Source organism: Notamacropus eugenii, chromosome 4, assembly GCF_028372415.1.
Source record: "Notamacropus eugenii isolate mMacEug1 chromosome 4, mMacEug1.pri_v2, whole genome shotgun sequence".
Taxonomy (NCBI): Eukaryota; Metazoa; Chordata; class Mammalia; order Diprotodontia; family Macropodidae; genus Notamacropus; species Notamacropus eugenii.
Window position 1 is genome coordinate 381,970,779 of NC_092875.1, and position 12,695 is coordinate 381,983,473.

The 12,695-nt window shown below is 37.9% G+C and overlaps 1 pseudogene; it reads left to right on the forward strand.

Annotated features, from left to right (window-relative positions):
- Positions 1 to 392: 392 nt before the first annotated feature.
- LOC140502612 (Golgi-associated PDZ and coiled-coil motif-containing protein pseudogene) overlaps positions 393 to 12,695 on the forward strand; it is an 84,824-nt pseudogene continuing 72,521 nt past the window's right edge.

The following is a 12,695-nucleotide window of genomic DNA, read 5'->3' on the forward strand; positions in this document are numbered from 1 at the left end:
TTATATGATTTCTTTCATTTATTTTAGTCTGACTACATAGCATGAATATAGTGAAAATATACTCAGTAGGAAAGTATATGTAGAACCTATACAGAATTGTATGCAGTCGTGGGGAGGGAGGGGGGTAGTGGGGGGCAGGTGTGGGGGAGATAAAATCTCAATTGTATGGCAGTGATTGTTAAACATTAAAAAAAATAATAATAATTAAAAAGAACTCTGAAATATAACTGAAAAAAAAAAAAAGGAAAGACACACATACACTAGCTCCGAACCCAGAGCCCATAAAATATCTCTAAGAAAGAAATCCCAACTAATTCTGGAGCAGCAGAAGCCACAGAACAACAGAGCAGACGAGATTTCTGTTCCAGAAAGCCCAGAAAACCTCTCGCAAAATGTGTGTCATGCTCTGGACCCGGATCCGAGCCCAGCCCTGCCTTGGCCATATGGCACTAAGAGGAGGGGATCTGAGCAGGCTTCAGGGACAGAATCTCCAGCAGCCGCTCGCGTTCCTCCATCCACGGGCCCCAAAGGTTGGTGAGAGGGTCTTGTCGGCTTGCTGAGAGGGGAGTGGGGTGCCCACATAATTCAGGCCCGCTCGGGAGGCAACAGCAGAGGCAGGAGCAGGCAGGGGCACCCCAAGAAGGCAGGAGCCTGGATCCATTGTCGAAGGTCTCTGCATAAACCCCCTGAGGGAACTGAGCCCCGTGAGGCTGCCCTGCCCCCACCTGAGCTCCTGAACTTGATCTCACACTGAATAGAAGCCAGCCCTCCCCCCCCCCAAAGCCCTGAGGCTAGGAAGCAGCATTTGAATCTCAAACTCCAAGCTCTGGCTGGGGGGATATGGAGGCAAGGTGGATGTGGAAAGAAAACTCAGAAGTCAAGTCACTGCCTGGGAAAATGCCCAGAAAAGGGGAAAAAAAATAAGACTATAGAAGGTTACTTTCTTGGTGAACAGGTATTTCCTCCCTTCCTTTCTGATGAAGAAGAACAATGCTTACCATCAGGGAAAGACACAGAAGTCAAGGCTTCTGTATCCCAGCCCACCCAATAGGCTCAGTCCATGGAAGAGCTCAAAACAGATTTTGAAAATTAAGTTAGAGAGGTGGAGGAAAAACTGGGAGGAGAAATGAGAGACATGCAGATAAAGCATGAAAAGCAAGTAAGGATAAAGGGAATAGGTGGTCCTGCAACAATCACAGGGGCATCTCTTTCTTAGTCATTGCTGGCAAAATTCTTTCTAGAGTGTTCCTTAATAGACTGATCCTTCACCTGGAAGATGGCCATATACCTGACAGCCAGTGTGGCTTCAGAAAGGACTGAGAAACAGTCGATATGGTGTTTGCCGCCTGACAACATCAGGAAAAATGCCAGGAGAAGAAGAGGTCTGTACAGAATGTTTGTGGATCTGAACAAGGCTTTTGATACTGTTAGTCATGAGGGCTTATGGAAAATTATGTCTACATTTGGTTGCCCAGAGAAATTAATAAAAATTGTATGTCAATTTCATGATGTCATGTTTCCCAGAGTTCTGGACAATGGACAAAGCTGTCATGCCTTTTCAGTCACCAATGGAGTAAAACAGGGCTGTGTGCTTACTTCCATGCTTTTTAGCATGAATTTTGCAGCCATGTTTACAAATGCTTTCAATGAGAATGAATACGGCACCAAGGTCAACTACCATACTGATGGTAAGTTCTTCAATTTGAAAAGGCTGCAAACCAAGATCAAAGTGAGTGGAGTGTTGGTGCATGATTTTCTGTATGCAGATGATTGTGCACTCAATGCAGACTCTGGAGCTAAGATGAAACAAATTATGGATCAAGTCTCTGCTGTCTGTACTAATTTTGGCCTAATAATTAACACCAAAAAAGCACAGGTGCTCCATCAGCCACCACCACATCATCCACACTTGGAACCATCAATTGCAACAAATGGAGAAGTTTTGAATACTGTGGATAAGTTCACTTACCTTGGTAATGTACTTTCCAGGGATGTACACATTGACAACGAGGTTGATGCACGCGTTGCCACAGCTAGCTCATCCTTTGGGAGGTTCCAAAGGAAAGTTTGGGAGAGAAGAAGTATTAGACTGACTACTAAATTGGAGTCTACAGAGCCATTCTGCTCACCTCATTGTTGTATGCCTGTGAAAAATCGTCAATCTACCAGCGCCATGCCAGGAAACTGAACCGTTTCCATTTGAACTGTCTTAGGAAGATTCTGAGGATCACCTGGCAGAATAAGGTACCAAACACTGAAGTACTTGTTGGAGATGAACTTCCAAGTATTCAAACTATGTTTCAGAGGGCACAAACTCGATAGGCTGGCTACGTTATTTGAATGCAAAATGTATGCTTGCCAAAAAGACTATTTTATGGAGAACTTGCATGGGGCAGGCAATCACATCGTGGCCAGAAGAAATGATAAAAGGACACTCTCAAGGTCTCTCTCAAGAACTGTTGATTTGTGTGTGCAACATGTGAGACACTGGCAAAGGATCACTCAGCATGGTGTGCTTACATAAGAAAAAGGTTCTGTGCTTTTTGAGCAAAGCAGAATTGAGATACCACAAAGTAAACGAAAGATGTGCAAATTTTGGATATTCACCCCAAATATTCACATGCATTATCTGTGCTCAACCTGTGGTAGAAGATTCCGAGCTCATATTGGTCTTATCAGCTACATTCGAACACACAGACATTTCAATTTACAATGTGGATGTCATTTTGGTCCTCTTCAAAGATGAAGGACAACAACCAGCTATGTATGTATATATGCAATGGTCAGGCAATTGGAAGTCTGTCTGTTGGTCCCCCTATGTTGACTGTAATTAAAATGATTGTTGATCCCTCAAAAGTTGACATTCCTTTTATAAATGCACATCTAATAACCTGTGATAGCAAGCCCTGTCCTGTGAATGTTGTGATGCTTACTGATGTAGGAACAACTCTCATTTTGTTTTTATAAATTTGACTCACTTCTCTATAAGTTTGAGAAATGAGGTCTTTATCAGAAAAATTTTCTTCTAAATTTTTTCAGTTATTATTGCTAACTCTATTGACCTTCATCCTATCCCACTTGTTTATTCTATTCTCTCTTTCTCTCCTTTTACCTTATTTGTTCTCAAAAATGTTTTGCTTTTGACTACCCCCTCCCCAATTTACCTTTACTTCTGTTACCCACTTCTTTTATCATCTTCCCGTCCTGTTTTCCTTTAGGGTAAGATGGATTTTTGTACCTAATTAAATGTATATTTTATTCCCTGTTTTTTAGCCAATTCTCATAAGCATCTGGTTCACTCACTCCCACTTACCTCCCCCGTTCACTTCCTATGAAAAAGCTTTTTCTTGTCTCTTTCATGTGAGATAATTTGTACCATTTTACCTTTTTCTCTTTCTCCCAGTGCATTCCTCTCTTACACCTTAATTTTATATTTGTAGATATAATTTCTTCATATTCAATTCACACCTGTGCACTCTGCCTATATATATTTCCTCTAACCACTCAAATAATGGGAAAGGTCTTATGAGTTACAAATATCATCTTCTTATGTAGGAAATTAAACAGTTTAACGTCATTAAGTCATTTACAATAATTATTCCTATTCAACTTTTTATGAGTCATATTTGAAAGTCAAATTTTCTAATCAGCTTTGTTCTTTTCACCAAGAATGCTTGAAAATCTTCTATCTCCTTGAATATCCATTTTCCCCTGAAGGATAACACTCAGGGTTCTTTTTTTCTGGGGGGGGGGGTAATCCTAGCTCCTTTTCCCTCCAGAATATTATATTCCAAGTCCTCAGATCCTTTAAGGTAGAAGCTGCTAAATATTGTGTTATCTTGATTTTGGTTCTACAATATTTGAATTTTTTTTTCTTTCTGGGTACTTCCTATAGTTTGTCTTTGACCTGGGAACTCTGGAGGTTGGCTATAATATTTCTAATACTTTCATTTTGGAATCTCTTTCAGGAGGTGATTATGGATTCTTTCATTTTATATTTTACCACCTGGTTCTAGAATATCAGGAAAGTTTTCGTCAATAACTTCTTGTGAGATGCTGTGTAGGTTCTTTTTTTGAATCATGGCTTTCAGATAGTGCAATAATTTTTGAATTATCTTTACTGGATCTATTTTCCAGGTCATTTGTTTTTCCAATGAGATATTTCACGTTGTCTCCATTTTATTTCTTTCTTTATATTTTCCTTTATTGTTTCTTGAATTTTCATAGTATTTACCTTCCATTTGCTCCATTATAATTTTTTATATTTAACGTTTAACATTCATTTTCACAAAATTTTGGGTTACAAATTTTCTCCCCTTTTGTCCCCTCCCCCACAAACACCAAGCATTCTAATTGCCTCTATGACCAATCTGCTCTCTCTTCTATCATCCCTCTCTGCCCTTGTCTCCATCTTCTCCTTTGTTTTGTAGGGCCAGACAGCTTTCTATACCCCTTTACCTGTATTTCTTATTTCCTAGTGGCAAGAACATTACTCGACAGTTGATCCTAACACTTTGAGTTCCAACTTCTTTACCTCCCTCCCTCTCCACCCCTTCCCTTTGGAAGGCAAGCAATTCAATATAGGCCAAATCTGTGTAGTTTTACAAATGACTTCCATAATAGTTGTGTTGTATAGGACTAACTATATTTCCCTCTATCCTATCCTGTCCCCCATTACTTCTATTCTCTTTTGATCCTATCCCTCCCTATGAGTGTCGACCTCAAATTGCACTCTCCTCCCCATGCCCTCCCTTCTATCATCCCCCCCACCCTGCTTATCCCCTTATCCCCCACTTTCCTGTATTGTAAGATAGGTTTTCCTACCAAAATGAGTGTGCATTTTATTCTTTCCTTTAGTAGAATGTGATGAGAATAGACTTCATGTTTTTCTCTCACCTCCCCTCTTTATCCCTCCACTAATGAGTCTTTTGCTTACCTCTTTTATGAGAGATAATTTGCCCCATTCCATTTCTCCATTTCTCCTCTCAATATCTTTCTCTCTCACTGCTTGATTTCATTTTTTTAAGATATGATCCCATCCTCTTCAATTCACTCTGTGCACTCTGTCTCTATGTATGTGTGCATGTGTGTGTGTGTAATCCCACCCAGTACCCAGATACTGAAATGTTTCAGGAGTTACAAATATTGTCTTTCCATGTAGGAATGTAAACACTTCAACTTTAGTCAGTCCCTTATGACTTCTCCTTGCTGTTCACCTTTTCATGGTTCTCTTCATTCTTGTGTTTGGAAGTCAAATTTTCATTTCAGTTCTGGTCTTTTCATCAAGAATGCTTGAAAATCCTCTCTTTCATTGAAAGGCCAATTTTACCCTGAAGTATTATGCTCAGTTTTTCTGGGTAGGTGATTCTTGGTTTTAGTCCTAGTTCCTTTGACTTCTGGAATATCCTATTCCATGCCTTTCCATCCCTTAATGTAAATGCTGCTAGATCTTGTGTTATCCTGATTGTCTTTCCACAATACTTGAATTGTTTCTTTCTAGCTGCTTGCTATATTTTCTCCTTGACCTGGGAACTCTGGAATTTGGCCACAATGTTCCTAGGAGTTTCTCTTTTTGGATCTCTTTCAGGGGGTGTTCTGTGGATTCCTTGAATATTTATTTTGCCCTCTGGTTCTAGAATCTGAGGGCAGTTTTCCTTGATAATTTCATGAAAGATGATGTCTAGGCTCTTCTTTTGATCATGGCTTTCAGGTAGTCCCATAATTTTTAAATTGTCTCCCCTGGATCTATTTTCCAGGTCAGTTGTTTTTCCAATGAGATATTTCACATTATCTTCCATTTTTCCATTCTTCTCGCTTTGTTCTGTGATTTCCTGCTTTCTCATAAAGTCCTTAGCCTCTATCTGTGCCATTCTAATTTTGAAAGAACTATTTTCTTCAGTGAGCTTTTGAATCTCCTTTTCCATCTGGCTAATTCTGCTTTTGAAACATTCTTCTCCTCATTGGCTTTTTGAACCTCTTTTGACAATTGAGTTAGGCTATTTTTTAAGGTGTTATTTTCTTCAGCATTTTTTTGGGTCTCCTTTAGCAGGGAGCTGATGTGCTGTTCATGCTTTGACTTCATATCTCTCATTTCTCTTCCCAGCTTTTCCTCCACCTCTCTAACTTGATTTTCAAAATTCTTTTTGAGCTCTTCCATAGCCTCAGCCCATTGGGTGGGCTGGGACACAGAAGCCTTGATTTCTGTGTCTTTGCCTGATGGTAAGCATTGTTCTTCCTCATCAGAAAGCAAGGGAGGAAATGCCTGTTCACAAGAAAGTAACCTTCTATAGTCTTATTTCTTTTCCCTTTTCTGGGCATTTTCCCAGCCAGTCACTTGACCTCTGAATATTTTCCTCACACCCACCTCACCTCCTGATCCTCCCAGCCAGCGTTTGGGGTCTGAGATTCAAATACTGCTTCCAGCCTCAGGGCTTTGTGCGGGGGCAGAGCTGCTATTCAGTGTGAGATTAAGTTCAGGTGCTGAGGTTGGGGCAGGGCCGCCTCTCAGGCTCAGTTCGCTCAGGGAGTTTATGCACAGCCCTTCAACAATGGATCCAGGCTCTTGCCTGCTTGGGGAGCCCCGGTGTGCCGCCGCCCCTCAGCTTCTGTCTCCCGATGGGGCTTGAGCCATGGGGGTACCCCACTCCCCCCTCGACCCGCCAAAGAGACTCTCTCACCGACCCCCATCACATGTGGGTGGAGGGACTTCTGTGGCCGCTGGAGATCCTGTCCCTGAAGCCCGTTCGAATCTGTTCCTCTCGGTGCTGTGGCCACGTCAGGGCTGTACTCAGCTCCCAGTCCCAGCACCCAGTCGGCAGAGGGAAGGACCGTTTGCGAGAGGTTTGCAGGTGTCTCCAGAACAGAAATCTCCCTCGCTCCAATGTTCTGTGGCTTCTGGGTGCAGAATTCGCCATGAGTTACTTCTTTGTAGTTGTTCTATTGGTTGTGGGTTCGGAGCTATGTGTATGTGCGTCTTTCTACTCCTCCATCTTGGCTCAGCCCCCCCTCCATTATAATTTTTAAGGAATCATTTTCTTCAGCAAGCTTTTGGACCTTCTTTTCCATTTGAACAATACTGTTTGTTAAGACTTTCTTCTCCTCTCTGACTCTTTTGATCTCTTTTGTCATTTGACCTAATCTGTTTTTAAGATGCTATTATCTTTGGTATTTTTTGTCTACTGAGCTATTGACTCATTTTTCATGATTTTTTTTCATCACTCTCATTTCTTTTCCAATTTTTCTATCTCTCTTACTTGAGTTGATAATACTTTTTGATCTCTTCCATGATCTGAGACCAATTTATACCTTTTTTAGGGACTTTGGATGTAGGAGCTTTGTATTTGTTGTCGTCTTCTGATTGTATGTTTTGATCTTACTAGTCTCTATAGTAACTTTTAAGTGTTTTTTCCTCATTGTTTGCTCATTTCCCCAGCCTATTACTTACTATGACCTTTAACTTTCTGTTAAAGTAGCTATCTACTTCCAGGGTGTAGTGTGCACTATTCCAAAGTCTATGTGTTTTGTTCAAATATTTTCAGAGATACTTCTAGAGACCTGTAAGTTTTCGATTCTTCCAAGTTGATATGGTGTATATGAGGGGTATTTACCACGTTCCTTTCCTGTGCTCTTGTCTATGAGCAACCACAAGCAATCTTTTCTATCCTGAAATTGTGAGGAGGGTTCTCCCTCCATTAGCACACTAGAGTGCTAATGAGCACTCTAGTGTGCTAATTCTCCTCCACACCCTGGGACTGCCATCCAGGACTGTGCCCCAGATCTATTGTGGATAAAGCAGCAGAGTCCCTCCTTATTGCTAGCAATAAGATCCCTTTGATCTCTTTTTGAGTTGATTCCCATCTATGAGTTGAACAAATCACCTAAGTGTAAGTCATACCATTTCACTCCTCCACTTAGTAAATCCAATAAATTCTTATTGCCTTTATACTAAAATATAATTTAGAATAACCTGACAAACAAATCAAGCAAGCAATAGTACAGGATTTATTATAAAGCCTGCTAACCATCTCGTGATAGAGAGATGAGAAAGCATAATGGATCACATAAAAGATATAGGTAATAAATATATGTGTCTGTATATGTATATGTATATATATATATATATATATATAGTGTCTGTTATATTGTAAAGGGATTTACAGTCTAGAATAAATCAATATCTACATCCATTTTATACATTAGTTCTTTCCTTGTTTCTTTTTCTTCATATGATTCTCTATTTCCTTTTCCATTTGTTGTTTCTCATGCTTTGAATTTACTCTCCCTACCTCTGTTTCTCAGAATTACTTGTTTTACTTCCACTTTTGCAGACATATCACTTTTTTCCAAAAGTACTTATCTGATTCCATGAATTTTATTGTGATTCTCATGTAATTGCATTCTAAACTTTTTGTGTATACTTTATGTATTCTTGTAGATGTGTATACTCTCTTCCCCTTAACAGCATAGAATATCCTTCCTGGCAAGAATTATGTCAGAAATATCTTTATATACATCCTAGTGGATGGCTGATATTTAATACAATTTTTATTGTTTGATTGATGTGTCTTACAAAAGAAAAGAGTTGAGTTCCCCCTTCAGTCTCTAAACTGAAAAAAACGAACGTTCTTTTTCTCATGAACTCATTCTTTCTGTCTCATACTTCAAGAATCTGACGCAGATAATATCTTAATGTTTTCCTCATAAAAGCAGGTTAGGTGATTTTCATTCACTTTTTTTCTTTTCAATAAAGGGTCATGAAACCACCCTTGAGTTCAGTGAACAAAATATTTTGGCTGTCACGATCACTTCTTGGACACCTGAGTATAAGATAATGATGTGGATGTCCAGGTTCTTTCTCACTGCTTTGGTTGACAGTTCATGTTGGAAAACTCAGGCAAAGAAGTTCCTTCCAACTGAGCCAATTTGACATACCTTCAGTGAATTTCCTTGTTGAATGTACCCTTATTGTAGATAAATAAGTTTTGTTAACGTGAATGATCTATGAATATCTTATTTTAACTCAGCATCAATTCTAAGATTTCAGGGGATAAGTAAAAGTCAAGTACAGCCCTGATGAAGTTCTATAGTCCTTCAGGATTGGATGATAATGACAGCATTGAAGAGGGAAAGTGTAAAGAAAATAACCCAAACTGGATTTATTGCTTTTGGTTGTGCTTTTGGTGATGTCCCTAAAGATGGTGGTTGGTTAACCTAAGTTATTGCTAGGAATGTGTGAGAACCAGCTTAAATTGGTTTAAGAAAGAAATTATTATTAAATTTTCATTGTGAGCATTTATATTTTGGAAATTGACAATTCTCACGAATCAAGATTTCATTTATTTTCTTTATTGTCTAAACTCAAGAAAGTGATGAAGAAAATGTTAATAATGCAGATTAAATCTAAAAGTATGTCTTGCTTTTTTTCTTAAATTGTTAATTGCTAAATATTTACTAACATACAGTTGTGCAATCTTTACTCAAAAAGATTAAAGTCTAAATTGTCTGAGACCATTCAGCAAAGGAAGACTTATGTTAATAGGTTCTGTGTATTTAAGAACTATACCTTGAAGGTAATTCAGGAAACTAATTTTTGGTCAATCTGAAGCATCATCTTAGACATCCTATTGTCATAATTTAATCCTCCAATAATTCTACTATGGGATTTTCTCAGGTTTCACTTCACCATCAAAATTGTCTAAAGGGTATGAATTTGGGAAAGATGAAAGAAATTTTCTACTTACCAGAAAAGGTAAATTCAAAAGAATTAATTTTTCCCTGATGAGATATGAGGAATGGTGATTGCAAAAAATGTCATTATTCTTGTTTTAGTCTTAATCTTTCTAGAGTTGATTTTACTTTTGTTCATCTATCTACTTTGAGAAATCCAAAATGAATTGAAGATGTTGGTGTCACACCACATGGACCTGATAGTTTGAAAGAGAATTTAGGGGGTAGAGTGGGGAATGGAAGGCAAAGTTAGGGAGTTCCAGTCTTAGTCCTCTCTTATTCAATCATGTATTTAAAGGCATATTATATTGTTTGTTTATGTTTATTTTTTGATCCTCCCCTATCCCCCATTTAGGTGCGCCAGTATAACAGTTATTGAACAATGTAGATAAAGGCTAACCTGTTGTCCTAAAGTCACTTAGCAGCCAAAAATTTTATATAACCTATCAATATACTAACAAGAAGTGAAATGCAGTGAATCCAGTATGGTGACCATTTTCTCATTAAAATTCAGGTAGAATTTTGTTTTGGTATTTCCCATTAATGGTATTAAAACAAAATTAAAGGCTAGCTTTGCTGAGAAGTCTAAAGGCTTGAGCTATTTATGTAGCTAACAAATTTTGGTCTTCTAAGTTCAACATAATCACAAGGAGCTCTCTGAAATGTATGACTATTGGTTTATGGTGGGCAACTCAGGCAAGAGTGCTTCCTTCAACTGAATAAATTCATAGTTTTCACAATCCACATCTTTATTAAATATGCTATTCATGCCATGAATAAGTAAATATTTTAACAACTACTGAATGACCTGTGATTGTTTTATTTTCTTCCAATGTTAAACCTAAGCAACTAAGAGATTGGTCCAAATTATGCCCAACTCAAAACACACAGGATCACAGATCTAGAGCTTATACCATACTGTCTTTTTATCAATCAATAAGTAGTTACGGGATACTTATTGTACACAAGTCATTCAGCTTACGGATACATGCAGTGATTGAATATAATGAGGACCAAAATAACATCTTTGTTTATAATCTTAGAGAATCATAGCTCAAAAATTATAAATGATTTGAGAAATCTTCTAGGAATGTCAAACAGATGACCTGAAACTCACATGGAACCCATAACACTCCTGAATGTGATCCAAATTAGAATAAAATGGAATTGGTAAATATTTATGAAAATATATACAAATATAATCAAGCCAGAAAGAAATGAATCCTGCAGGGAATCTTATTTATGAAGTAAAGGCCCCCACTTCTTTTGAAATTTGACATTATTGTGTAATCCAGTCTCTCATTTAAAAAAATAGAGACGATGTACAAATAAGTTAAGTGATTTACTCAAGGTCACACCATATTTAGGATTTTACCAGAGTCTCCCAATTCTAATCAGCTGTCTTTCCTCTGTACTATGCTGTTTCCAGTCTCCTAAATGTAAACACCATCAGTATTATTACTCATGCAATTTATTAAAGCATTAAAAACAAATGAAATACATAAATATTGAAGTTTATTTTTGATAATACATCAGAGCGAGTCAAGGTAGCAACTCTCTGTAAAGGAAAAAAAAAAAACAGGTGTGGAAAAATCTCACCAAGATGCCATTGACTCCTTCCCTTCTACACTTCATAATCCTAGCTTTCTCAGGGTAATTATTTGTCACTTAAGAATTCTCCTCATAATTTCCATTCTCTAAATAGAGTTAAATCTAATTGTCTCCAATTGGCTTTTCAGATTTTTTTTTCTCGACAGTTAATTCATTCAGTTTCTCAGAAAACCTGCATTTGTTGTCCTTTCTCCGTTTTCTCAAATGATATCTCTTACAATCACAGTTAATTGACTCTAGATGACTGCTTTCTTCATGACTCTCTCCAAAGTTTTGTTCCCTCTCTTTGATGGTACTATACTAGTATCCATGGACTCTGTGGGATGGGGACTTTGAAGGTGGTTTTTACATAAGCATAGCACATGGCATTAACTATTGTTAAATTTTAGATTCAGGTTATTATTTTAGATTCCTAAGAATTCCTTTTGTATCCAGACTCCACTACCCAAAGAAATTTACTCCCCTCAGTTTTGTGTCATCTTAAATGTAGGTATAGATATACACATAGACATACACGCCTATGTTTATATTCCTTCTCTGCTTTCATTCAAGTGGTTCTTTATTAGAATGTCATTCCTGTACCCCTCCATCTCTTGCATTCCTTGACTTCTTATAAAACTTACCCCAAATTCTATCTCCTACACAGAGTCTATATCTACAATGTACCTAGTATATATTTCATATTTACACATATAGATGTTATTAATATAATATTTTGGAGGGACGAAATAAGTTTTCTTTTTTTAGTTTTTGTCGATGTAAAACATGGCAGAGTGAGTAGAATGTATCTTCAATTAAATGGATGAAAAAATTAAAAGAAATAAGTACTTAATACGAAAATTATAAACACTACTCATTCTCCTCCTATTTATCTTACCAGGTTTCAGTCCCCTTACTGGATTTTCATCCAGGTCATATTGATCAGGGATAGAGAGATAGGGGTACAGGAACTCCAATTCTGGAATTACTTGCATGGACTTTCTGGAAAAGAATTCATGGACTTAAGCATTGTTGAGCTCAAGGTAAATATTTATTGCAATTTTTACTGGGCAAGAGTTCTTAGGTAACCTACAACCTTAAAGACGTACAGATAAAGTTTATGTAGGGTATTCTAGAGCAAAGCATGTGCCAAATATGCTAATTAGGTAATTCAGGGTAGGAAAGAGGAGTGCTTAAGGAGTGGTTAGTTCTTAAAGGAATATGCACATTTGCTATCTAGTGCAGAGGAATTTTACTCAGAGTTCATCTGTAAATAACCCACAGAGGGGTGGGGGTTAGGGTTACATGGATGTGTAGTTTTAAGTCTGAAACATCACTGAGTCAACTAATGGACAAGACTGACTAAAGAATACCAGGTT